Here is a 25,520-nt window from a genome sequence, read left to right as displayed (position 1 = left end):
TAGGCAAGCATTTTGGAGCTTTCACCTAAATAACTACAGGTGGTGAGATAAGCTGCACAATATAATTGACCTTTCAGTATATTGTTGCACACACACCATCTATTTAGCAAATGCCCTTGTTATCAACAGCAGCCTTTTAAACTCACCTGAGCTAACAGGTATGTGCGCTGGTTACTCTGCTGCGCTTAAAATTTCTTTTTTGGTTTGCTACAATGCCTTTTCTGAAACGTTGTCTCCCTCTGCTGGAACACTGACTTCTTTCATTTAATGCCTGCAGACTATAAAAGAGAACCCAACCCAAAAAGTTTGGTTGATTAGTCTGTGGCATTCTGTTAAACTGTTGCTTATGGCGGTCTCTGTGAGCTTCTCAGCGACATTCAGCCAGCCAGGTATCCTGCCTGCAGTAGATGGAATGTGGCAATGGAACGCTGGCTGCGCGTGTCATAATAGGCTCTGAGCCTTTATATACCTGTGCACAGCAGCAGCCACCTTCAGTCTGCTGCTGGACAGCCAGCAGCAGCAGCAGCAGCAGCAGGAGAGGTATGTAATCAGCAGCCCTCCTGCTAAGGGTAGACAGCTGCTCGTTCCACCCCACCCCCCGCCTTAATTGGTTCTCCTCCCTTCCAACGGTGTTGAGGCGGGTGGGAACAGCAGGGGGTGAAGGTGCTGTGTTTAAAGAGGTGGAGTTATGCAGATCTAAAACGCGTGGATTGCAGCAGCAGCAAGCCGAAAAGTGCAGGCATGTAAGGGATCTAGAGGTTGACAACATGTCTTCTTAACGGGAGTCCAGGAGCTCATCTCCACAAATGGACTTTTCAGGATCCTTGGGTGGCTCCGTAGTTTGAAACCAATTCTGGTTATCGCTTCTCGGCCTTTTGGCTAAGATCAAGTGTAGTATCTGTTCTTATCAGTTTAATATCTGATACGTCCCCTATCTGTGGACCATATATTAAATGGATTTTTAGAACAGGGAGATGGAAAAAGAGCTTGCTCTGTCCACTCCACGCATTGACCTGGTATTGCAGTATCTCCAGGACCGGTGCACCCCTTCTTTAATGCAGTTTCTAAAATCAGAAAGAATTGAATTCAATGTTTTTTGTTCATTTTGCTTGTTTGTCGGATTTTGGGATGGACTCTTTGGCTTTGCTTTTCTTCTCCTCATTGGATTTTTCATGTTCAAAGTTGCAAAAGCCAGATTACAAGCTCATTTTGGTTCAACTTCAGCAACTGTGCATTGCATTGCCATGTAATGTAATGAAATGCTATCTTTCTAGCTCTCCCTTTTTACTTCCTTTTGGATAAACAGACATATTAGGCAAGCATTTTGGAGCTTTCACCTAAATAACTACAGGTGGTGAGATAAGCTGCACAATATAATTGACCTTTCAGTATATTGTTGCACACACACCATCTATTTAGCAAATGCCCTTGTTATCAACAGCAGCCTTTTAAACTCACCTGAGCTAACAGGTATGTGCGCTGGTTACTCTGCTGCGCTTAAAATTTCTTTTTTGGTTTGCTACAATGCCTTTTCTGAAACGTTGTCTCCCTCTGCTGGAACACTGACTTCTTTCATTTAATGCCTGCAGACTATAAAAGAGAACCCAACCCAAAAAGTTTGGTTGATTAGTCTGTGGCATTCTGTTAAACTGTTGCTTATGGCGGTCTCTGTGAGCTTCTCAGCGACATTCAGCCAGCCAGGTATCCTGCCTGCAGTAGATGGAATGTGGCAATGGAACGCTGGCTGCGCGTGTCATAATAGGCTCTGAGCCTTTATATACCTGTGCACAGCAGCAGCCACCTTCAGTCTGCTGCTGGACAGCCAGCAGCAGCAGCAGCAGCAGCAGGAGAGGTATGTAATCAGCAGCCCTCCTGCTAAGGGTAGACAGCTGCTCGTTCCACCCCACCCCCCGCCTTAATTGGTTCTCCTCCCTTCCAACGGTGTTGAGGCGGGTGGGAACAGCAGGGGGTGAAGGTGCTGTGTTTAAAGAGGTGGAGTTATGCAGATCTAAAACGCGTGGATTGCAGCAGCAGCAAGCCGAAAAGTGCAGGCATGTAAGGGATCTAGAGGTTGACAACATGTCTTCTTAACGGGAGTCCAGGAGCTCATCTCCACAAATGGACTTTTCAGGATCCTTGGGTGGCTCCGTAGTTTGAAACCAATTCTGGTTATCGCTTCTCGGCCTTTTGGCTAAGATCAAGTGTAGTATCTGTTCTTATCAGTTTAATATCTGATACGTCCCCTATCTGGGGACCATATATTAAATGGATTTTTAGAACAGGGAGATGGAAAAAGAGCTTGCTCTGCCCACTCCACGCATTGACCTGGTATTGCAGTATCTCCAGGACCGGTGCACCCCTTCTTTAATGCAGTTTCTAAAATCAGAAAGAATTGAATTCAATGTTTTTTGTTCATTTTGCTTGTTTGTCGGATTTTGGGATGGACTCTTTGGCTTTGCTTTTCTTCTCCTCATTGGATTTTTCATGTTCAAAGTTGCAGAAGCCAGATTACAAGCTCATTTTGGTTCAACTTCAGCAACTGTGCATTGCATTGCCATGTAATGTAATGAAATGCTATCTTTCTAGCTCTACATTTTTACTTCCTTTTGGATAAACAGACATATTAGGCAAGCATTTTGGAGCTTTCACCTAAATAACTACAGGTGGTGAGATAAGCTGCACAATATAATTGACCTTTCAGTATATTGTTGCACACACACCATCTATTTAGCAAATGCCCTTGTTATCAACAGCAGCCTTTTAAACTCACCTGAGCTAACAGGTATGTGCGCTGGTTACTCTGCTGCGCTTAAAATTTCTTTTTTGGTTTGCTACAATGCCTTTTCTGAAACGTTGTCTCCCTCTGCTGGAACACTGACTTCTTTCATTTAATGCCTGCAGACTATAAAAGAGAACCCAACCCAAAAAGTTTGGTTGATTAGTCTGTGGCATTCTGTTAAACTGTTGCTTATGGCGGTCTCTGTGAGCTTCTCAGCGACATTCAGCCAGCCAGGTATCCTGCCTGCAGTAGATGGAATGTGGCAATGGAACGCTGGCTGCGCGTGTCATAATAGGCTCTGAGCCTTTATATACCTGTGCACAGTAGCAGCCACCTTCAGTCTGCTGCTGGACAGCCAGCAGCAGCAGCAGCAGGAGAGGTATGTAATCAGCAGCCCTCCTGCTAAGGGTAGACAGCTGCTCGTTCCACCCCACCCCCCGCCTTAATTGGTTCTCCTCCCTTCCAACGGTGTTGAGGCGGGTGGGAACAGCAGGGGGTGAAGGTGCTGTGTTTAAAGAGGTGGAGTTATGCAGATCTAAAACGCGTGGATTGCAGCAGCAGCAAGCCGAAAAGTGCAGGCATGTAAGGGATCTAGAGGTTGACAACATGTCTTCTTAACGGGAGTCCAGGAGCTCATCTCCACAAATGGACTTTTCAGGATCCTTGGGTGGCTCCGTAGTTTGAAACCAATTCTGGTTATCGCTTCTCGGCCTTTTGGCTAAGATCAAGTGTAGTATCTGTTCTTATCAGTTTAATATCTGATACGTCCCCTATCTGGGGACCATATATTAAATGGATTTTTAGAACAGGGAGATGGAAAAAGAGCTTGCTCTGTCCACTCCACGCATTGACCTGGTATTGCAGTATCTCCAGGACCGGTGCACCCCTTCTTTAATGCAGTTTCTAAAATCAGAAAGAATTGAATTCAATGTTTTTTGTTCATTTTGCTTGTTTGTCGGATTTTGGGATGGACTCTTTGGCTTTGCTTTTCTTCTCCTCATTGGATTTTTCATGTTCAAAGTTGCAGAAGCCAGATTACAAGCTCATTTTGGTTCAACTTCAGCAACTGTGCATTGCATTGCCATGTAATGTAATGAAATGCTATCTTTCTAGCTCTCCCTTTTTACTTCCTTTTGGATAAACAGACATATTAGGCAAGCATTTTGGAGCTTTCACCTAAATAACTACAGGTGGTGAGATAAGCTGCACAATATAATTGACCTTTCAGTATATTGTTGCACACACACCATCTATTTAGCAAATGCCCTTGTTATCAACAGCAGCCTTTTAAACTCACCTGAGCTAACAGGTATGTGCGCTGGTTACTCTGCTGCGCTTAAAATTTCTTTTTTGGTTTGCTACAATGCCTTTTCTGAAACGTTGTCTCCCTCTGCTGGAACACTGACTTCTTTCATTTAATGCCTGCAGACTATAAAAGAGAACCCAACCCAAAAAGTTTGGTTGATTAGTCTGTGGCATTCTGTTAAACTGTTGCTTATGGCGGTCTCTGTGAGCTTCTCAGCGACATTCAGCCAGCCAGGTATCCTGCCTGCAGTAGATGGAATGTGGCAATGGAACGCTGGCTGCGCATGTCATAATAGGCTCTGAGCCTTTATATACCTGTGCACAGCAGCAGCCACCTTCAGTCTGCTGCTGGACAGCCAGCAGCAGCAGCAGCAGCAGGAGAGGTATGTAATCAGCAGCCCTCCTGCTAAGGGCAGACAGCTGCTCGTTCCACCCCACCCCCCACCTTAATTGGTTCTCCTCCCTTCCAACGGTGTTGAGGCGGGTGGGAACAGCAGGGGGTGAAGGTGCTGTGTTTAAAGAGGTGGAGTTATGCAGATCTAAAACGCGTGGATTGCAGCAGCAGCAAGCCGAAAAGTGCAGGCATGTAAGGGATCTAGAGGTTGACAACATGTCTTCTTAACGGGAGTCCAGGAGCTCATCTCCACAAATGGACTTTTCAGGATCCTTGGGTGGCTCCGTAGTTTGAAACCAATTCTGGTTATCGCTTCTCGGCCTTTTGGCTAAGATCAAGTGTAGTATCTGTTCTTATCAGTTTAATATCTGATACGTCCCCTATCTGGGGACCATATATTAAATGGATTTTTAGAACAGGGAGATGGAAAAAGAGCTTGCTCTGTCCACTCCACGCATTGACCTGGTATTGCAGTATCTCCAGGACCGGTGCACCCCTTCTTTAATGCAGTTTCTAAAATCAGAAAGAATTGAATTCAATGTTTTTTGTTCATTTTGCTTGTTTGTCGGATTTTGGGATGGACTCTTTGGCTTTGCTTTTCTTCTCCTCATTGGATTTTTCATGTTCAAAGTTGCAGAAGCCAGATTACAAGCTCATTTTGGTTCAACTTCAGCAACTGTGCATTGCATTGCCATGTAATGTAATGAAATGCTATCTTTCTAGCTCTCCCTTTTTACTTCCTTTTGGATAAACAGACATATTAGGCAAGCATTTTGGAGCTTTCACCTAAATAACTACAGGTGGTGAGATAAGCTGCACAATATAATTGACCTTTCAGTATATTGTTGCACACACACCATCTATTTAGCAAATGCCCTTGTTATCAACAGCAGCCTTTTAAACTCACCTGAGCTAACAGGTATGTGCGCTGGTTACTCTGCTGCGCTTAAAATTTCTTTTTTGGTTTGCTACAATGCCTTTTCTGAAACGTTGTCTCCCTCTGCTGGAACACTGACTTCTTTCATTTAATGCCTGCAGACTATAAAAGAGAACCCAACCCAAAAAGTTTGGTTGATTAGTCTGTGGCATTCTGTTAAACTGTTGCTTATGGCGGTCTCTGTGAGCTTCTCAGCGACATTCAGCCAGCCAGGTATCCTGCCTGCAGTAGATGGAATGTGGCAATGGAACGCTGGCTGCGCGTGTCATAATAGGCTCTGAGCCTTTATATACCTGTGCACAGCAGCAGCCACCTTCAGTCTGCTGCTGGACAGCCAGCAGCAGCAGCAGCAGCAGCAGCAGGAGAGGTATGTAATCAGCAGCCCTCCTGCTAAGGGTAGACAGCTGCTCGTTCCACCCCACCCCCCGCCTTAATTGGTTCTCCTCCCTTCCAACGGTGTTGAGGCGGGTGGGAACAGCAGGGGGTGAAGGTGCTGTGTTTAAAGAGGTGGAGTTATGCAGATCTAAAACGCGTGGATTGCAGCAGCAGCAAGCCGAAAAGTGCAGGCATGTAAGGGATCTAGAGGTTGACAACATGTCTTCTTAACGGGAGTCCAGGAGCTCATCTCCACAAATGGACTTTTCAGGATCCTTGGGTGGCTCCGTAGTTTGAAACCAATTCTGGTTATCGCTTCTCAGCCTTTTGGCTAAGATCAAGTGTAGTATCTGTTCTTATCAGTTTAATATCTGATACGTCCCCTATCTGGGGACCATATATTAAATGGATTTTTAGAACAGGGAGATGGAAAAAGAGCTTGCTCTGTCCACTCCACGCATTGACCTGGTATTGCAGTATCTCCAGGACCGGTGCACCCCTTCTTTAATGCAGTTTCTAAAATCAGAAAGAATTGAATTCAATGTTTTTTGTTCATTTTGCTTGTTTGTCGGATTTTGGGATGGACTCTTTGGCTTTGCTTTTCTTCTCCTCATTGGATTTTTCATGTTCAAAGTTGCAGAAGCCAGATTACAAGCTCATTTTGGTTCAACTTCAGCAACTGTGCATTGCATTGCCATGTAATGTAATGAAATGCTATCTTTCTAGCTCTCCCTTTTTACTTCCTTTTGGATAAACAGACATATTAGGCAAGCATTTTGGAGCTTTCACCTAAATAACTACAGGTGGTGAGATAAGCTGCACAATATAATTGACCTTTCAGTATATTGTTGCACACACACCATCTATTTAGCAAATGCCCTTGTTATCAACAGCAGCCTTTTAAACTCACCTGAGCTAACAGGTATGTGCGCTGGTTACTCTGCTGCGCTTAAAATTTCTTTTTTGGTTTGCTACAATGCCTTTTCTGAAACGTTGTCTCCCTCTGCTGGAACACTGACTTCTTTCATTTAATGCCTGCAGACTATAAAAGAGAACCCAACCCAAAAAGTTTGGTTGATTAGTCTGTGGCATTCTGTTAAACTGTTGCTTATGGCGGTCTCTGTGAGCTTCTCAGCGACATTCAGCCAGCCAGGTATCCTGCCTGCAGTAGATGGAATGTGGCAATGGAACGCTGGCTGCGCGTGTCATAATAGGCTCTGAGCCTTTATATACCTGTGCACAGCAGCAGCCACCTTCAGTCTGCTGCTGGACAGCCAGCAGCAGCAGGAGAGGTATGTAATCAGCAGCCCTCCTGCTAAGGGTAGACAGCTGCTCGTTCCACCCCACCCCCCGCCTTAATTGGTTCTCCTCCCTTCCAACGGTGTTGAGGCGGGTGGGAACAGCAGGGGGTGAAGGTGCTGTGTTTAAAGAGGTGGAGTTATGCAGATCTAAAACGCGTGGATTGCAGCAGCAGCAAGCCGAAAAGTGCAGGCATGTAAGGGATCTAGAGGTTGACAACATGTCTTCTTAACGGGAGTCCAGGAGCTCATCTCCACAAATGGACTTTTCAGGATCCTTGGGTGGCTCCGTAGTTTGAAACCAATTCTGGTTATCGCTTCTCGGCCTTTTGGCTAAGATCAAGTGTAGTATCTGTTCTTATCAGTTTAATATCTGATACGTCCCCTATCTGGGGACCATATATTAAATGGATTTTTAGAACAGGGAGATGGAAAAAGAGCTTGCTCTGTCCACTCCACGCATTGACCTGGTATTGCAGTATCTCCAGGACCGGTGCACCCCTTCTTTAATGCAGTTTCTAAAATCAGAAAGAGTTGAATTCAATGTTTTTTGTTCATTTTGCTTGTTTGTCGGATTTTGGGATGGACTCTTTGGCTTTGCTTTTCTTCTCCTCATTGGATTTTTCATGTTCAAAGTTGCAGAAGCCAGATTACAAGCTCATTTTGGTTCAACTTCAGCAACTGTGCATTGCATTGCCATGTAATGTAATGAAATGCTATCTTTCTAGCTCTCCCTTTTTACTTCCTTTTGGATAAACAGACATATTAGGCAAGCATTTTGGAGCTTTCACCTAAATAACTACAGGTGGTGAGATAAGCTGCACAATATAATTGACCTTTCAGTATATTGTTGCACACACACCATCTATTTAGCAAATGCCCTTGTTATCAACAGCAGCCTTTTAAACTCACCTGAGCTAACAGGTATGTGCGCTGGTTACTCTGCTGCGCTTAAAATTTCTTTTTTGGTTTGCTACAATGCCTTTTCTGAAACGTTGTCTCCCTCTGCTGGAACACTGACTTCTTTCATTTAATGCCTGCAGACTATAAAAGAGAACCCAACCCAAAAAGTTTGGTTGATTAGTCTGTGGCATTCTGTTAAACTGTTGCTTATGGCGGTCTCTGTGAGCTTCTCAGCGACATTCAGCCAGCCAGGTATCCTGCCTGCAGTAGATGGAATGTGGCAATGGAACGCTGGCTGCGCGTGTCATAATAGGCTCTGAGCCTTTATATACCTGTGCACAGCAGCAGCCACCTTCAGTCTGCTGCTGGACAGCCAGCAGCAGCAGCAGCAGCAGGAGAGGTATGTAATCAGCAGCCCTCCTGCTAAGGGTAGACAGCTGCTCGTTCCACCCCACCCCCCGCCTTAATTGGTTCTCCTCCCTTCCAACGGTGTTGAGGCGGGTGGGAACAGCAGGGGGTGAAGGTGCTGTGTTTAAAGAGGTGGAGTTATGCAGATCTAAAACGCGTGGATTGCAGCAGCAGCAAGCCGAAAAGTGCAGGCATGTAAGGGATCTAGAGGTTGACAACATGTCTTCTTAACGGGAGTCCAGGAGCTCATCTCCACAAATGGACTTTTCAGGATCCTTGGGTGGCTCCGTAGTTTGAAACCAATTCTGGTTATCGCTTCTCGGCCTTTTGGCTAAGATCAAGTGTAGTATCTGTTCTTATCAGTTTAATATCTGATACGTCCCCTATCTGGGGACCATATATTAAATGGATTTTTAGAACAGGGAGATGGAAAAAGAGCTTGCTCTGTCCACTCCACGCATTGACCTGGTATTGCAGTATCTCCAGGACCGGTGCACCCCTTCTTTAATGCAGTTTCTAAAATCAGAAAGAATTGAATTCAATGTTTTTTGTTCATTTTGCTTGTTTGTCGGATTTTGGGATGGACTCTTTGGCTTTGCTTTTCTTCTCCTCATTGGATTTTTCATGTTCAAAGTTGCAGAAGCCAGATTACAAGCTCATTTTGGTTCAACTTCAGCAACTGTGCATTGCATTGCCATGTAATGTAATGAAATGCTATCTTTCTAGCTCTCCCTTTTTACTTCCTTTTGGATAAACAGACATATTAGGCAAGCATTTTGGAGCTTTCACCTAAATAACTACAGGTGGTGAGATAAGCTGCACAATATAATTGACCTTTCAGTATATTGTTGCACACACACCATCTATTTAGCAAATGCCCTTGTTATCAACAGCAGCCTTTTAAACTCACCTGAGCTAACAGGTATGTGCGCTGGTTACTCTGCTGCGCTTAAAATTTCTTTTTTGGTTTGCTACAATGCCTTTTCTGAAACGTTGTCTCCCTCTGCTGGAACACTGACTTCTTTCATTTAATGCCTGCAGACTATAAAAGAGAACCCAACCCAAAAAGTTTGGTTGATTAGTCTGTGGCATTCTGTTAAACTGTTGCTTATGGCGGTCTCTGTGAGCTTCTCAGCGACATTCAGCCAGCCAGGTATCCTGCCTGCAGTAGATGGAATGTGGCAATGGAACGCTGGCTGCGCGTGTCATAATAGGCTCTGAGCCTTTATATACCTGTGCACAGCAGCAGCCACCTTCAGTCTGCTGCTGGACAGCCAGCAGCAGCAGCAGCAGCAGGAGAGGTATGTAATCAGCAGCCCTCCTGCTAAGGGTAGACAGCTGCTCGTTCCACCCCACCCCCCGCCTTAATTGGTTCTCCTCCCTTCCAACGGTGTTGAGGCGGGTGGGAACAGCAGGGGGTGAAGGTGCTGTGTTTAAAGAGGTGGAGTTATGCAGATCTAAAACGCGTGGATTGCAGCAGCAGCAAGCCGAAAAGTGCAGGCATGTAAGGGATCTAGAGGTTGACAACATGTCTTCTTAACGGGAGTCCAGGAGCTCATCTCCACAAATGGACTTTTCAGGATCCTTGGGTGGCTCCGTAGTTTGAAACCAATTCTGGTTATCGCTTCTCGGCCTTTTGGCTAAGATCAAGTGTAGTATCTGTTCTTATCAGTTTAATATCTGATACGTCCCCTATCTGGGGACCATATATTAAATGGATTTTTAGAACAGGGAGATGGAAAAAGAGCTTGCTCTGTCCACTCCACGCATTGACCTGGTATTGCAGTATCTCCAGGACCGGTGCACCCCTTCTTTAATGCAGTTTCTAAAATCAGAAAGAATTGAATTCAATGTTTTTTGTTCATTTTGCTTGTTTGTCGGATTTTGGGATGGACTCTTTGGCTTTGCTTTTCTTCTCCTCATTGGATTTTTCATGTTCAAAGTTGCAGAAGCCAGATTACAAGCTCATTTTGGTTCAACTTCAGCAACTGTGCATTGCATTGCCATGTAATGTAATGAAATGCTATCTTTCTAGCTCTCCCTTTTTACTTCCTTTTGGATAAACAGACATATTAGGCAAGCATTTTGGAGCTTTCACCTAAATAACTACAGGTGGTGAGATAAGCTGCACAATATAATTGACCTTTCAGTATATTGTTGCACACACACCATCTATTTAGCAAATGCCCTTGTTATCAACAGCAGCCTTTTAAACTCACCTGAGCTAACAGGTATGTGCGCTGGTTACTCTGCTGCGCTTAAAATTTCTTTTTTGGTTTGCTACAATGCCTTTTCTGAAACGTTGTCTCCCTCTGCTGGAACACTGACTTCTTTCATTTAATGCCTGCAGACTATAAAAGAGAACCCAACCCAAAAAGTTTGGTTGATTAGTCTGTGGCATTCTGTTAAACTGTTGCTTATGGCGGTCTCTGTGAGCTTCTCAGCGACATTCAGCCAGCCAGGTATCCTGCCTGCAGTAGATGGAATGTGGCAATGGAACGCTGGCTGCGCGTGTCATAATAGGCTCTGAGCCTTTATATACCTGTGCACAGCAGCAGCCACCTTCAGTCTGCTGCTGGACAGCCAGCAGCAGCAGCAGCAGCAGCAGCAGGAGAGGTATGTAATCAGCAGCCCTCCTGCTAAGGGTAGACAGCTGCTCGTTCCACCCCACCCCCCGCCTTAATTGGTTCTCCTCCCTTCCAACGGTGTTGAGGCGGAAGGGAACAGCAGGGGGTGAAGGTGCTGTGTTTAAAGAGGTGGAGTTATGCAGATCTAAAACGCGTGGATTGCAGCAGCAGCAAGCCGAAAAGTGCAGGCATGTAAGGGATCTAGAGGTTGACAACATGTCTTCTTAACGGGAGTCCAGGAGCTCATCTCCACAAATGGACTTTTCAGGATCCTTGGGTGGCTCCGTAGTTTGAAACCAATTCTGGTTATCGCTTCTCGGCCTTTTGGCTAAGATCAAGTGTAGTATCTGTTCTTATCAGTTTAATATCTGATACGTCCCCTATCTGGGGACCATATATTAAATGGATTTTTAGAACAGGGAGATGGAAAAAGAGCTTGCTCTGTCCACTCCACGCATTGACCTGGTATTGCAGTATCTCCAGGACCGGTGCACCCCTTCTTTAATGCAGTTTCTAAAATCAGAAAGTATTGAATTCAATGTTTTTTGTTCATTTTGCTTGTTTGTTGGATTTTGGGATGGACTCTTTGGCTTTGCTTTTCTTCTCCTCATTGGATTTTTCATGTTCAAAGTTGCAGAAGCCAGATTACAAGCTCATTTTGGTTCAACTTCAGCAACTGTGCATTGCATTGCCATGTAATGTAATGAAATGCTATCTTTCTAGCTCTCCCTTTTTACTTCCTTTTGGATAAACAGACATATTAGGCAAGCATTTTGGAGCTTTCACCTAAATAACTACAGGTGGTGAGATAAGCTGCACAATATAATTGACCTTTCAGTATATTGTTGCACACACACCATCTATTTAGCAAATGCCCTTGTTATCAACAGCAGCCTTTTAAACTCACCTGAGCTAACAGGTATGTGCGCTGGTTACTCTGCTGCGCTTAAAATTTCTTTTTTGGTTTGCTACAATGCCTTTTCTGAAACGTTGTCTCCCTCTGCTGGAACACTGACTTCTTTCATTTAATGCCTGCAGACTATAAAAGAGAACCCAACCCAAAAAGTTTGGTTGATTAGTCTGTGGCATTCTGTTAAACTGTTGCTTATGGCGGTCTCTGTGAGCTTCTCAGCGACATTCAGCCAGCCAGGTATCCTGCCTGCAGTAGATGGAATGTGGCAATGGAACGCTGGCTGCGCGTGTCATAATAGGCTCTGAGCCTTTATATACCTGTGCACAGCAGCAGCCACCTTCAGTCTGCTGCTGGACAGCCAGCAGCAGCAGCAGCAGCAGCAGCAGGAGAGGTATGTAATCAGCAGCCCTCCTGCTAAGGGTAGACAGCTGCTCGTTCCACCCCACCCCCCGCCTTAATTGGTTCTCCTCCCTTCCAACGGTGTTGAGGCGGGTGGGAACAGCAGGGGGTGAAGGTGCTGTGTTTAAAGAGGTGGAGTTATGCAGATCTAAAACGCGTGGATTGCAGCAGCAGCAAGCCGAAAAGTGCAGGCATGTAAGGGATCTAGAGGTTGACAACATGTCTTCTTAACAGGAGTCCAGGAGCTCATCTCCACAAATGGACTTTTCAGGATCCTTGGGTGGCTCCGTAGTTTGAAACCAATTCTGGTTATCGCTTCTCGGCCTTTTGGCTAAGATCAAGTGTAGTATCTGTTCTTATCAGTTTAATATCTGATACGTCCCCTATCTGGGGACCATATATTAAATGGATTTTTAGAACAGGGAGATGGAAAAAGAGCTTGCTCTGTCCACTCCACGCATTGACCTGGTATTGCAGTATCTCCAGGACCGGTGCACCCCTTCTTTAATGCAGTTTCTAAAATCAGAAAGAATTGAATTCAATGTTTTTTGTTCATTTTGCTTGTTTGTCAGATTTTGGGATGGACTCTTTGGCTTTGCTTTTCTTCTCCTCATTGGATTTTTCATGTTCAAAGTTGCAGAAGCCAGATTACAAGCTCATTTTGGTTCAACTTCAGCAACTGTGCATTGCATTGCCATGTAATGTAATGAAATGCTATCTTTCTAGCTCTCCCTTTTTACTTCCTTTTGGATAAACAGACATATTAGGCAAGCATTTTGGAGCTTTCACCTAAATAACTACAGGTGGTGAGATAAGCTGCACAATATAATTGACCTTTCAGTATATTGTTGCACACACACCATCTATTTAGCAAATGCCCTTGTTATCAACAGCAGCCTTTTAAACTCACCTGAGCTAACAGGTATGTGCGCTGGTTACTCTGCTGCGCTTAAAATTTCTTTTTTGGTTTGCTACAATGCCTTTTCTGAAACGTTGTCTCCCTCTGCTGGAACACTGACTTCTTTCATTTAATGCCTGCAGACTATAAAAGAGAACCCAACCCAAAAAGTTTGGTTGATTAGTCTGTGGCATTCTGTTAAACTGTTGCTTATGGCGGTCTCTGTGAGCTTCTCAGCGACATTCAGCCAGCCAGGTATCCTGCCTGCAGTAGATGGAATGTGGCAATGGAACGCTGGCTGCGCGTGTCATAATAGGCTCTGAGCCTTTATATACCTGTGCACAGCAGCAGCCACCTTCAGTCTGCTGCTGGACAGCCAGCAGCAGCAGCAGCAGCAGCAGGAGAGGTATGTAATCAGCAGCCCTCCTGCTAAGGGTAGACAGCTGCTCGTTCCACCCCACCCCCCGCCTTAATTGGTTCTCCTCCCTTCCAACGGTGTTGAGGCGGGTGGGAACAGCAGGGGGTGAAGGTGCTGTGTTTAAAGAGGTGGAGTTATGCAGATCTAAAACGCGTGGATTGCAGCAGCAGCAAGCCGAAAAGTGCAGGCATGTAAGGGATCTAGAGGTTGACAACATGTCTTCTTAACGGGAGTCCAGGAGCTCATCTCCACAAATGGACTTTTCAGGATCCTTGGGTGGCTCCGTAGTTTGAAACCAATTCTGGTTATCGCTTCTCGGCCTTTTGGCTAAGATCAAGTGTAGTATCTGTTCTTATCAGTTTAATATCTGATACGTCCCCTATCTGGGGACCATATATTAAATGGATTTTTAGAACAGGGAGATGGAAAAAGAGCTTGCTCTGTCCACTCCACGCATTGACCTGGTATTGCAGTATCTCCAGGACCGGTGCACCCCTTCTTTAATGCAGTTTCTAAAATCAGAAAGAATTGAATTCAATGTTTTTTGTTCATTTTGCTTGTTTGTCGGATTTTGGGATGGACTCTTTGGCTTTGCTTTTCTTCTCCTCATTGGATTTTTCATGTTCAAAGTTGCAGAAGCCAGATTACAAGCTCATTTTGGTTCAACTTCAGCAACTGTGCATTGCATTGCCATGTAATGTAATGAAATGCTATCTTTCTAGCTCTCCCTTTTTACTTCCTTTTGGATAAACAGACATATTAGGCAAGCATTTTGGAGCTTTCACCTAAATAACTACAGGTGGTGAGATAAGCTGCACAATATAATTGACCTTTCAGTATATTGTTGCACACACACCATCTATTTAGCAAATGCCCTTGTTATCAACAGCAGCCTTTTAAACTCACCTGAGCTAACAGGTATGTGCGCTGGTTACTCTGCTGCGCTTAAAATTTCTTTTTTGGTTTGCTACAATGCCTTTTCTGAAACGTTGTCTCCCTCTGCTGGAACACTGACTTCTTTCATTTAATGCCTGCAGACTATAAAAGAGAACCCAACCCAAAAAGTTTGGTTGATTAGTCTGTGGCATTCTGTTAAACTGTTGCTTATGGCGGTCTCTGTGAGCTTCTCAGCGACATTCAGCCAGCCAGGTATCCTGCCTGCAGTAGATGGAATGTGGCAATGGAACGCTGGCTGCGCGTGTCATAATAGGCTCTGAGCCTTTATATACCTGTGCACAGCAGCAGCCACCTTCAGTCTGCTGCTGGACAGCCAGCAGCAGCAGCAGCAGCAGCAGCAGCAGGAGAGGTATGTAATCAGCAGCCCTCCTGCTAAGGGTAGACAGCTGCTCGTTCCACCCCACCCCCCGCCTTAATTGGTTCTCCTCCCTTCCAACGGTGTTGAGGCGGGTGGGAACAGCAGGGGGTGAAGGTGCTGTGTTTAAAGAGGTGGAGTTATGCAGATCTAAAACGCGTGGATTGCAGCAGCAGCAAGCCGAAAAGTGCAGGCATGTAAGGGATCTAGAGGTTGACAACATGTCTTCTTAACGGGAGTCCAGGAGCTCATCTCCACAAATGGACTTTTCAGGATCCTTGGGTGGCTCCGTAGTTTGAAACCAATTCTGGTTATCGCTTCTCGGCCTTTTGGCTAAGATCAAGTGTAGTATCTGTTCTTATCAGTTTAATATCTGATACGTCCCCTATCTGGGGACCATATATTAAATGGATTTTTAGAACAGGGAGATGGAAAAAGAGCTTGCTCTGTCCACTCCACGCATTGACCTGGTATTGCAGTATCTCCAGGACCGGTGCACCCCTTCTTTAATGCAGTTTCTAAAATCAGAAAGAATTGAATTCAATGTTTTTTGTTCATTTTGCTTGTTTGTTGGATTTTGGGATGGACTCTTTGGCTTTGCTTTTCTTCTCCTCATTGGATTTTTCATGTTCAAAGTTGCAGAAGCCAGATTACAAGCTCATTTTGGTTCAACTTCAGCAACTGTGCATTGCATTGCCATGTAATGTAATGAAATGCTATCTTTCTAGCTCTCCCTTTTTACTTCCTTTTGGATAAACAGACATATTAGGCAAGCATTTTGGAGCTTTCACCTAAATAACTACAGGTGGTGAGATAAGCTGCACAATATAATTGACCTTTCAGTATATTGTTGCACACACACCATCTATTTAGCAAATGACCTTGTTATCAACAGCAGCCTTTTAAACTCACCTGAGCTAACAGGTATGTGCGCTGGTTACTCTGCTGCGCTTAAAATTTCTTATTTGGTTTGCTACAATGCCTTTTCTGAAACGTTGTCTCCCTCTGCTGGAACACTGACTTCTTTCATTTAATGCCTGCAGACTATAAAAGAGAACCCAACCCAAAAAGTTTGGTTGATTAGTCTGTGGCATTCTGTTAAACTGTTGCTTATGGCGGTCTCTGTGAGCTTTTCAGCGAAATTCAGCCAGCCAGGTATCCTGCCTGCAGTAGATGGAATGTGGCAATGGAACGCTGGCTGCGCGTGTCATAATAGGCTCTGAGCCTTTATATACCTGTGCACAGCAGCAGCCACCTTCAGTCTGCTGCTGGACAGCCAGCAGCAGCAGCAGCAGCAGCAGGAGAGGTATGTAATCAGCAGCCCTCCTGCTAAGGGTAGACAGCTGCTCGTTCCACCCCACCCCCCGCCTTAATTGGTTCTCCTCCCTTCCAACGGTGTTGAGGCGGGTGGGAACAGCAGGGGGTGAAGGTGCTGTGTTTAAAGAGGTGGAGTTATGCAGATCTAAAACGCGTGGATTGCAGCAGCAGCAAGCCGAAAAGTGCAGGCATGTAAGGGATCTAGAGGTTGACAACATGTCTTCTTAACGGGAGTCCAGGAGCTCATCTCCACAAATGGACTTTTCAGGATCCTTGGGTGGCTCCGTAGTTTGAAACCAATTCTGGTTATCGCTTCTCGGCCTTTTGGCTAAGATCAAGTGTAGTATCTGTTCTTATCAGTTTAATATCTGATACGTCCCCTATCTGGGGACCATATATTAAATGGATTTTTAGAACAGGGAGATGGAAAAAGAGCTTGCTCTGTCCACTCCACGCATTGACCTGGTATTGCAGTATCTCCAGGACCGGTGCACCCCTTCTTTAATGCAGTTTCTAAAATCAGAAAGAATTGAATTCAATGTTTTTTGCTCATTTTGCTTGTTTGTTGGATTTTGGGATGGACTCTTTGGCTTTGCTTTTCTTCTCCTCATTGGATTTTTCATGTTCAAAGTTGCAGAAGCCAGATTACAAGCTCATTTTGGTTCAACTTCAGCAACTGTGCATTGCATTGCCATGTAATGTAATGAAATGCTATCTTTCTAGCTCTCCCTTTTTACTTCCTTTTGGATAAACAGACATATTAGGCAAGCATTTTGGAGCTTTCACCTAAATAACTACAGGTGGTGAGATAAGCTGCACAATATAATTGACCTTTCAGTATATTGTTGCACACACACCATCTATTTAGCAAATGCCCTTGTTATCAACAGCAGCCTTTTAAACTCACCTGAGCTAACAGGTATGTGCGCTGGTTACTCTGCTGCGCTTAAAATTTCTTTTTGGGTCTGCTACAATGCCTTTTCTGAAACGTTGTCTCCCTCTGCTGGAACACTGACTTCTTTCATTTAATGCCTGCAGACTATAAAAGAGAACCCAACCCAAAAAGTTTGGTTGATTAGTCTGTGGCATTCTGTTAAACTGTTGCTTATGGCGGTCTCTGTGAGCTTCTCAGCGACATTCAGCCAGCCAGGTATCCTGCCTGCAGTAGATGGAATGTGGCAATGGAACGCTGGCTGCGCGTGTCATAATAGGCTCTGAGCCTTTATATACCTGTGCACAGCAGCAGCCACCTTCAGTCTGCTGCTGGACAGCCAGCAGCAGCAGCAGCAGCAGCAGGAGAGGTATGTAATCAGCAGCCCTCCTGCTAAGGGTAGACAGCTGCTCGTTCCACCCCACCCCCCGCCTTAATTGGTTCTCCTCCCTTCCAACGGTGTTGAGGCGGGTGGGAACAGCAGGGGGTGAAGGTGCTGTGTTTAAAGAGGTGGAGTTATGCAGATCTAAAACGCGTGGATTGCAGCAGCAGCAAGCCGAAAAGTGCAGGCATGTAAGGGATCTAGAGGTTGACAACTTGTCTTCTTAACGGGAGTCCAGGAGCTCATCTCCACAAATGGACTTTTCAGGATCCTTGGGTGGCTCCGTAGTTTGAAACCAATTCTGGTTATCGCTTCTCGGCCTTTTGGCTAAGATCAAGTGTAGTATCTGTTCTTATCAGTTTAATATCTGATACGTCCCCTATCTGGGGACCATATATTAAATGGATTTTTAGAACAGGGAGATGGAAAAAGAGCTTGCTCTGTCCACTCCACGCATTGACCTGGTATTGCAGTATCTCCAGGACCGGTGCACCCCTTCTTTAATGCAGTTTCTAAAATCAGAAAGAATTGAATTCAATGTTTTTTGTTCATTTTGCTTGTTTGTCGGATTTTGGGATGGACTCTTTGGCTTTGCTTTTCTTCTCCTCATTGGATTTTTCATGTTCAAAGTTGCAGAAGCCAGATTACAAGCTCATTTTGGTTCAACTTCAGCAACTGTGCATTGCATTGCCATGTAATGTAATGAAATGCTATCTTTCTAGCTCTCCCTTTTTACTTCCTTTTGGATAAACAGACATATTAGGCAAGCATTTTGGAGCTTTCACCTAAATAACTACAGGTGGTGAGATAAGCTGCACAATATAATTGACCTTTCAGTATATTGTTGCACACACACCATCTATTTAGCAAATGCCCTTGTTATCAACAGCAGCCTTTTAAACTCACCTGAGCTAACAGGTATGTGCGCTGGTTACTCTGCTGCGCTTAAAATTTCTTTTTTGGTTTGCTACAATGCCTTTTCTGAAACGTTGTCTCCCTCTGCTGGAACACTGACTTCTTTCATTTAATGCCTGCAGACTATAAAAGAGAACCCAACCCAAAAAGTTTGGTTGATTAGTCTGTGGCATTCTGTTAAACTGTTGCTTATGGCGGTCTCTGTGAGTTTCTCAGCGACATTCAGCCAGCCAGGTATCCTGCCTGCAGTAGATGGAATGTGGCAATGGAACGCTGGCTGCGCGTGTCATAATAGGCTCTGAGCCTTTATATACCTGTGCACAGCAGCAGCCACCTTCAGTCTGCTGCTGGACAGCCAGCAGCAGCAGCAGCAGGAGAGGTATGTAATCAGCAGCCCTCCTGCTAAGGGTAGACAGCTGCTCGTTCCACCCCACCCCCCGCCTTAATTGGTTCTCCTCCCTTCCAACGGTGTTGAGGCGGGTGGGAACAGCAGGGGGTGAAGGTGCTGTGTTTAAAGAGGTGGAGTTATGCAGATCTAAAACGCGTGGATTGCAGCAGCAGCAAGCCGAAAAGTGCAGGCATGTAAGGGATCTAGAGGTTGACAACATGTCTTCTTAACGGGAGTCCAGGAGCTCATCTCCACAAATGGACTTTTCAGGATCCTTGGGTGGCTCCGTAGTTTGAAACCAATTCTGGTTATCGCTTCTCGGCCTTTTGGCTAAGATCAAGTGTAGTATCTGTTCTTATCAGTTTAATATCTGATACGTCCCCTATCTGGGGACCATATATTAAATGGATTTTTAGAACAGGGAGATGGAAAAAGAGCTTGCTCTGTCCACTCCACGCATTGACCTGGTATTGCAGTATCTCCAGGACCGGTGCACCCCTTCTTTAATGCAGTTTCTAAAATCAGAAAGAATTGAATTCAATGTTTTTTGTTCATTTTGCTTGTTTGTCGGATTTTGGGATGGACTCTTTGGCTTTGCTTTTCTTCTCCTCATTGGATTTTTCATGTTCAAAGTTGCAGAAGCCAGATTACAAGCTCATTTTGGTTCAACTTCAGCAACTGTGCATTGCATTGCCATGTAATGTAATGAAATGCTATCTTTCTAGCTCTCCCTTTTTACTTCCTTTTGGATAAACAGACATATTAGGCAAGCATTTTGGAGCTTTCACCTAAATAACTACAGGTGGTGAGATAAGCTGCACAATATAATTGACCTTTCAGTATATTGTTGCACACACACCATCTATTTAGCAAATGCCCTTGTTATCAACAGCAGCCTTTTAAACTCACCTGAGCTAACAGGTATGTGCGCTGGTTACTCTGCTGCGCTTAAAATTTCTTTTTTGGTTTGCTACAATGCCTTTTCTGAAACGTTGTCTCCCTCTGCTGGAACACTGACTTCTTTCATTTAATGCCTGCAGACTATAAAAGAGAACCCAACCCAAAAAGTTTGGTTGATTAGTCTGTGGCATTCTGTTAAACTGTTGCTTATGGCGGTCTCTGTGAGCTTCTCAGCGACATTCAGCCAGCCAGGTATCCTGCCTGCAGTAGATGGAATGTGGCAATGGAACGCTGGCTGCGCGTGTCATAATAGGCTCTGAGCCTTTATATACCTGTGCACAGCAGCAGCCACCTTCAGTCTGCTGCTGGACAGCCAGCAGCAGCAGCAGCAGCAGCAGCAGGAGAGGTATGTAATCAGCAGCCCTCCTGCTAAGGGTAGACAGCTGCTCGTTCCACCCCACCCCCCGCCTTAATTGGTTCTCCTCCCTTCCAACGGTGTTGAGGCGGGTGGGAACATCAGGGGGTGAAGGTGCTGTGTTTAAAGAGGTGGAGTTATGCAGATCTAAAACGCGTGGATTGCAGCAGCAGCAAGCCGAAAAGTGCAGGCATGTAAGGGATCTAGAGGTTGACAACATGTCTTCTTAACGGGAGTCCAGGAGCTCATCTCCACAAATGGACTTTTCAGGATCCTTGGGTGGCTCCGTAGTTTGAAACCAATTCTGGCTATCGCTTCTCGGCCTTTTGGCTAAGATCAAGTGTAGTATCTTTCGAAAAGGCGGTTTTGAATGTTGGCCGCCCTAGTAGATTGATACATTATGCACACTGGGGTTTAGGCGCTTGTTAGTACGCCAGGTGGCTAATATAGTCATCTGGTGGAAAGCATGGCCCCCCTGGATCGACGCCATTGGGCCGGGGAAGATCGAAAGCCCGAAGTGTGAAGTGCCCCAGGAGTGGTGACCCTGGGGTGCCTTAACTCACTGGGATTGGGAACCCCACTTGAGTTTATGGTACATTTGCACAAGCACTTCAAATTTTCTTTCTTCGCACACACCCTTATTCCGGGCCTTCTGGCCTTAGGATGGGGAATTTTTCAATTCCCGGTCGAAGGTCCGGGCAGTATTATACTGTGAAACCTTCACTATTTATTTAATTTCTTTGTCACTGTGTGTCCACTTATTCACGTGTGTCACGTCCTACTAGGATTTTGTCGGGATGCGGTTCCCTTACGGGTTCCTCTCTTGGCAGGTCTAGGGGGGGAGTGTGTGGCCATCAGGTTCCGCTCCCCCCTGAACCCCCTGGCTCTCCTCTTTCGGGAGGAGAGCGTTGTTGGCTCCCCTCTTCCGGGAGGGGAGCACAGTCTTTGGCTCCCAGTGCCTTGCTCGGGTGAGAACTCGGGCAGGTGCTGGGGGTAAGATTGGGTCGCCTCTGGCTTCGGCTGGAGGTGGCTTTTTGTCCCTGTTCCTCGCTGTGGCCTTTTGGCTCGGAGGGACGGGGAATGGTTTGGGGGACCCTTCTCCTTTTGGAGAGGGTTTCAAGAAGACCAGCATCCTAGTGCACTTTTTTTGTGGCACTTGTCACTTTTTTAAGCGCACTCGGGTTTTGTACACGAATTCGGGCTTTCAAAATAGAAATCTGTTCTTATCAGTTTAATATCTGATACGTCCCCTATCTGGGGACCATATATTAAATGGATTTTTAGAACAGGGAGATGGAAAAAGAGCTTGCTCTGTCCACTCCACGCATTGACCTGGTATTGCAGTATCTCCAGGACCGGTGCACCCCTTCTTTAATGCAGTTTCTAAAATCAGAAAGAATTGAATTCAATGTTTTTTGTTCATTTTGCTTGTTTGTCGGATTTTGGGATGGACTCTTTGGCTTTGCTTTTCTTCTCCTCATTGGATTTTTCATGTTCAAAGTTGCAGAAGCCAGATTACAAGCTCATTTTGGTTCAACTTCAGCAACTGTGCATTGCATTGCCATGTAATGTAATGAAATGCTATCTTTCTAGCTCTCCCTTTTTACTTTCTTTTGGATAAACAGACATATTAGGCAAGCATTTTGGAGCTTTCACCTAAATAACTACAGGTGGTGAGATAAGCTGCACAATATAATTGACCTTTCAGTATATTGTTGCACACACACCATCTATTTAGCAAATGCCCTTGTTATCAACAGCAGCCTTTTAAACTCACCTGAGCTAACAGGTATGTGCGCTGGTTACTCTGCTGCGCTTAAAATTTCTTTTTTGGTTTGCTACAATGCCTTTTCTGAAACGTTGTCTCCCTCTGCTGGAACACTGAATTCTTTCATTTAATGCCTGCAGACTATAAAAGAGAACCCAACCCAAAAAGTTTGGTTGATTAGTCTGTGGCATTCTGTTAAACTGTTGCTTATGGCGGTCTCTGTGAGCTTCTCAGCGACATTCAGCCAGCCAGGTATCCTGCCTGCAGTAGATGGAATGTGGCAATGGAACGCTGGCTGCGCGTGTCATAATAGGCTCTGAGCCTTTATATACCTGTGCACAGCAGCAGCCACCTTCAGTCTGCTGCTGGACAGCCAGCAGCAGCAGCAGCAGCAGCAGCAGGAGAGGTATGTAATCAGCAGCCCTCCTGCTAAGGGTAGACAGCTGCTCGTTCCACCCCACCCCCCGCCTTAATTGGTTCTCCTCCCTTCCAACGGTGTTGAGGCGGGTGGGAACAGCAGGGGGTGAAGGTGCTGTGTTTAAAGAGGTGGAGTTATGCAGATCTAAAACGCGTGGATTGCAGCAGCAGCAAGCCGAAAAGTGCAGGCATGTAAGGGATCTAGAGGTTGACAACATGTCTTCTTAACGGGAGTCCAGGAGCTCATCTCCACAAATGGACTTTTCAGGATCCTTGGGTGGCTCCGTAGTTTGAAACCAATTCTGGTTATCGCTTCTCGGCCTTTTGGCTAAGATCAAGTGTAGTATCTGTTCTTATCAGTTTAATATCTGATACGTCCCCTATCTGGGGACCATATATTAAATGGATTTTTAGAACAGGGAGATGGAAAAAGAGCTTGCTCTGTCCACTCCACGCATTGACCTGGTATTGCAGTATCTCCAGGACCGGTGCACCCCTTCTTTAATGCAGTTTCTAAAATCAGAAAGAATTGAATTCAATGTTTTTTGTTCATTTTGCTTGTTTGTCGGATTTTGGGATGGACTCTTTGGCTTTGCTTTTCTTCTCCTCATTGGATTTTTCATGTTCAAAGTTGCAGAAGCCAGATTACAAGCTCATTTTGGTTCAACTTCAGCAACTGTGGATTGCATTGCCATGTAATGTAATGAAATGCTATCTTTCTAGCTCTCCCTTTTTACTTCCTTTTGGATAAACAGACATATTAGGCAAGCATTTTGGAGCTTTCACCTAAATAACTACAGGTGGTGAGATAAGCTGCACAATATAATTGACCTTTCAGTATATTGTTGCACACACACCATCTATTTAGCAAATGCCCTTGTTATCAACAGCAGCCTTTTAAACTCACCTGAGCTAACAGGTATGTGCGCTGGTTACTCTGCTGCGCTTAAAATTTCTTTTTTGGTTTGCTACAATGCCTTTTCTGAAACGTTGTCTCCCTCTGCTGGAACACTGACTTCTTTCATTTAATGCCTGCAGACTATAAAAGAGAACCCAACCCAAAAAGTTTGGTTGATTAGTCTGTGGCATTCTGTTAAACTGTTGCTTATGGCGGTCTCTGTGAGCTTCTCAGCGACATTCAGCCAGCCAGGTATCCTGCCTGCAGTAGATGGAATGTGGCAATGGAACGCTGGCTGCGCGTGTCATAATAGGCTCTGAGCCTTTATATACCTGTGCACAGCAGCAGCCACCTTCAGTCTGCTGCTGGACAGCCAGCAGCAGCAGCAGCAGCAGCAGGAGAGGTATGTAATCAGCAGCCCTCCTGCTAAGGGTAGACAGCTGCTCGTTCCACCCCACCCCCCGCCTTAATTGGTTCTCCTCCCTTCCAACGGTGTTGAGGCGGGTGGGAACAGCAGGGGGTGAAGGTGCTGTGTTTAAAGAGGTGGAGTTATGCAGATCTAAAACGCGTGGATTGCAGCAGCAGCAAGCCGAAAAGTGCAGGCATGTAAGGGATCTAGAGGTTGACAACATGTCTTCTTAACGGGAGTCCAGGAGCTCATCTCCACAAATGGACTTTTCAGGATCCTTGGGTGGCTCCGTAGTTTGAAACCAATTCTGGTTATCACTTCTCGGCCTTTTGGCTTCGATCCTACAGCTTGTCTGTTTGGTTGTTGTCTATCTGGGTGCTTCCGGTACCCTCTCTCTCGGCCTGGGGGGATCGTTCCTCTTCGGAGGGACTTCACCCCCCTGCTGCTATAGGGAGAGAGGCTTAGTCCGGGAGCAACGGGAAGTGATCCCCTAAAAAGGCATATGCCTTTTTTTTCTTTCCGTAGTTGGCGTACTTTTTTTGGAAGAGATGCCGGCTGTGCTGTCATATGCATCGGGTGAACCCCGGATGAGAAATACAGTGCGAATTGACGTTTTGGAGAAGTTTCGCTGTGAGAAAAACATCCAGTATGTTTGGAACATCATCCTTCTTGGACTTCTGGGATTTAGTAGAGAGGACATCTTCTGCTTCCAGGACAACGAATCGAAAGGTACCTACACCATCACTTTTAGGAGTCAAGGGTGCTGCCAACAACTGGTCCAGAAAGTGAACGAAAATAGCCACATGGACGAAATGGAAGGTTTGATTTTTTCCTTATTATTTGTTTATGAAGAAGTCCAGATTGTGGTTCACTTCCCTAACCCTTTTGTGGAAGTGCTGGATATTTTGACTTTCTTGCGTCGCTATTGCGATGACGTGTCCTTTTTAGGAAAAAATAAAAATGCAGTTAATTTTTGGTGTGGGAAGCGGAGGTTCCTGGCACGATTAAAGAAGGATCCAACGGGAGTCGGAGGAACACAGCACCCTCCCTCCACCTTCACAATCGGGAAGAGCCGAGGATACCTCTTCTATCAAGGTATGCCCTTGTATTGTAGGAATTGTGGCACAATGGGGCATACCCAAGACGCTTGCCAGGAGAGGAGGGCTGCCCGTTGTAATAATTGCAGCCAGTATGGACACTTGACGAAAGACTGTCCTCACAAGAAACAGTGTAATCTGTGCGGGGAGGATGGACATGTATTCCGGAGTTGCCCCCAGAGAACCAAGGTACGGACATATGCAGAGGCAACTGGGGGTCCCTGGCGAAGACAATCTCTAGCTCCCCCTCAGTGTCCGTCGGGGAGGATCCCCTTGACAGGACTGAGCTAAGCTCTACTGGCCCCTCTGTAGTGGAGGTGGCAAAGAAGAAGCCCCCGCAAAAAGGGGACTATGGGCGGTCCGTCCAGGGACCGGAGCAGGGATGCTCTTCTGTTCGGGAGGGTGTCTCTGTGTCGATGGCCCCTGAAGATGTGTGTGTTTCTGGTGTGCTGGAGCAGGGTGCCCCCAGTATGTTGGCACTGGTGGGCCCTGCTGCGAAGGCCCCAGATGCTATTCAAGTGTCGAGCCAGCAGGACGCAGTGTGTTTTTCCCTAGGTGACGACCTCGAGAAGAGAGACCATGAGGCAGTAGTGGGAGAAGATTGCACTAGTGACCTACCTGAACCCAGCGGGAAAAAGATGCGTGCGGATGTCTGTCCGGATTCACCGGATGTTTCCTTGGGTGTCGGTGATTTGTGGCTGCAGGGAGCAGGAGCTG

The 25,520-nt window shown here is 45.7% G+C and overlaps 17 non-coding genes and 1 pseudogene across 17 annotated transcripts; all 18 read left to right on the top strand.

The window, feature by feature from the left end:
- Nucleotides 1–859: 859 nt before the first annotated feature.
- Nucleotides 860–1,050, top strand: LOC141207200 (U2 spliceosomal RNA). Its single transcript, XR_012277621.1, has one exon. It is a non-coding gene; the product is annotated as a U2 spliceosomal RNA (small nuclear RNA).
- A 1,121-nt stretch (nt 1,051–2,171) lies between these two features.
- Nucleotides 2,172–2,362, top strand: LOC141207822 (U2 spliceosomal RNA). The gene has a single exon (XR_012278145.1). It is a non-coding gene; the product is annotated as a U2 spliceosomal RNA (small nuclear RNA).
- Nucleotides 2,363–3,477: 1,115 nt separating this feature from the next.
- On the top strand, nt 3,478–3,668 carry LOC141207092 (U2 spliceosomal RNA). Its single transcript, XR_012277517.1, has one exon. It is a non-coding gene; the product is annotated as a U2 spliceosomal RNA (small nuclear RNA).
- Nucleotides 3,669–4,786: 1,118 nt separating this feature from the next.
- Nucleotides 4,787–4,977, top strand: LOC141207090 (U2 spliceosomal RNA). Its single transcript, XR_012277515.1, has one exon. It is a non-coding gene; the product is annotated as a U2 spliceosomal RNA (small nuclear RNA).
- Nucleotides 4,978–6,101: 1,124 nt separating this feature from the next.
- LOC141207121 (U2 spliceosomal RNA) lies at nt 6,102–6,292 on the top strand. The gene has a single exon (XR_012277545.1). It is a non-coding gene; the product is annotated as a U2 spliceosomal RNA (small nuclear RNA).
- A 1,109-nt stretch (nt 6,293–7,401) lies between these two features.
- On the top strand, nt 7,402–7,592 carry LOC141207089 (U2 spliceosomal RNA). Its single transcript, XR_012277514.1, has one exon. It is a non-coding gene; the product is annotated as a U2 spliceosomal RNA (small nuclear RNA).
- Nucleotides 7,593–8,710: 1,118 nt separating this feature from the next.
- LOC141207088 (U2 spliceosomal RNA) lies at nt 8,711–8,901 on the top strand. The gene has a single exon (XR_012277513.1). It is a non-coding gene; the product is annotated as a U2 spliceosomal RNA (small nuclear RNA).
- Nucleotides 8,902–10,019: 1,118 nt separating this feature from the next.
- Nucleotides 10,020–10,210, top strand: LOC141207087 (U2 spliceosomal RNA). The gene has a single exon (XR_012277512.1). It is a non-coding gene; the product is annotated as a U2 spliceosomal RNA (small nuclear RNA).
- Nucleotides 10,211–11,334: 1,124 nt separating this feature from the next.
- LOC141207086 (U2 spliceosomal RNA) lies at nt 11,335–11,525 on the top strand. The gene has a single exon (XR_012277511.1). It is a non-coding gene; the product is annotated as a U2 spliceosomal RNA (small nuclear RNA).
- Nucleotides 11,526–12,649: 1,124 nt separating this feature from the next.
- LOC141207084 (U2 spliceosomal RNA) lies at nt 12,650–12,840 on the top strand. Its single transcript, XR_012277509.1, has one exon. It is a non-coding gene; the product is annotated as a U2 spliceosomal RNA (small nuclear RNA).
- A 1,121-nt stretch (nt 12,841–13,961) lies between these two features.
- On the top strand, nt 13,962–14,152 carry LOC141207083 (U2 spliceosomal RNA). Its single transcript, XR_012277508.1, has one exon. It is a non-coding gene; the product is annotated as a U2 spliceosomal RNA (small nuclear RNA).
- A 1,127-nt stretch (nt 14,153–15,279) lies between these two features.
- LOC141207082 (U2 spliceosomal RNA) lies at nt 15,280–15,470 on the top strand. Its single transcript, XR_012277507.1, has one exon. It is a non-coding gene; the product is annotated as a U2 spliceosomal RNA (small nuclear RNA).
- A 1,121-nt stretch (nt 15,471–16,591) lies between these two features.
- LOC141207081 (U2 spliceosomal RNA) lies at nt 16,592–16,782 on the top strand. The gene has a single exon (XR_012277506.1). It is a non-coding gene; the product is annotated as a U2 spliceosomal RNA (small nuclear RNA).
- A 1,121-nt stretch (nt 16,783–17,903) lies between these two features.
- On the top strand, nt 17,904–18,094 carry LOC141207080 (U2 spliceosomal RNA). Its single transcript, XR_012277505.1, has one exon. It is a non-coding gene; the product is annotated as a U2 spliceosomal RNA (small nuclear RNA).
- Nucleotides 18,095–19,209: 1,115 nt separating this feature from the next.
- On the top strand, nt 19,210–19,400 carry LOC141207078 (U2 spliceosomal RNA). Its single transcript, XR_012277503.1, has one exon. It is a non-coding gene; the product is annotated as a U2 spliceosomal RNA (small nuclear RNA).
- A 1,124-nt stretch (nt 19,401–20,524) lies between these two features.
- On the top strand, nt 20,525–20,616 carry LOC141207375 (U2 spliceosomal RNA; annotated as a pseudogene).
- Nucleotides 20,617–21,396: 780 nt separating this feature from the next.
- Nucleotides 21,397–21,583, top strand: LOC141207319 (U2 spliceosomal RNA). Its single transcript, XR_012277718.1, has one exon. It is a non-coding gene; the product is annotated as a U2 spliceosomal RNA (small nuclear RNA).
- A 1,124-nt stretch (nt 21,584–22,707) lies between these two features.
- Nucleotides 22,708–22,898, top strand: LOC141207077 (U2 spliceosomal RNA). Its single transcript, XR_012277502.1, has one exon. It is a non-coding gene; the product is annotated as a U2 spliceosomal RNA (small nuclear RNA).
- The last annotated feature ends 2,622 nt before the right edge of the window (nt 22,899–25,520 follow it).

This window comes from Phyllobates terribilis, unplaced genomic scaffold (genome assembly GCF_046119375.1).
Source record: "Phyllobates terribilis strain yellow unplaced genomic scaffold, ASM4611937v1 Scaffold_160__1_contigs__length_4322635, whole genome shotgun sequence".
NCBI lineage: Eukaryota > Metazoa > Chordata > Amphibia > Anura > Dendrobatidae > Phyllobates > Phyllobates terribilis.
The sequence above is the reverse complement of the archived record's forward strand: the minus strand, read 5'-3'. Positions and strand labels throughout refer to the sequence as shown.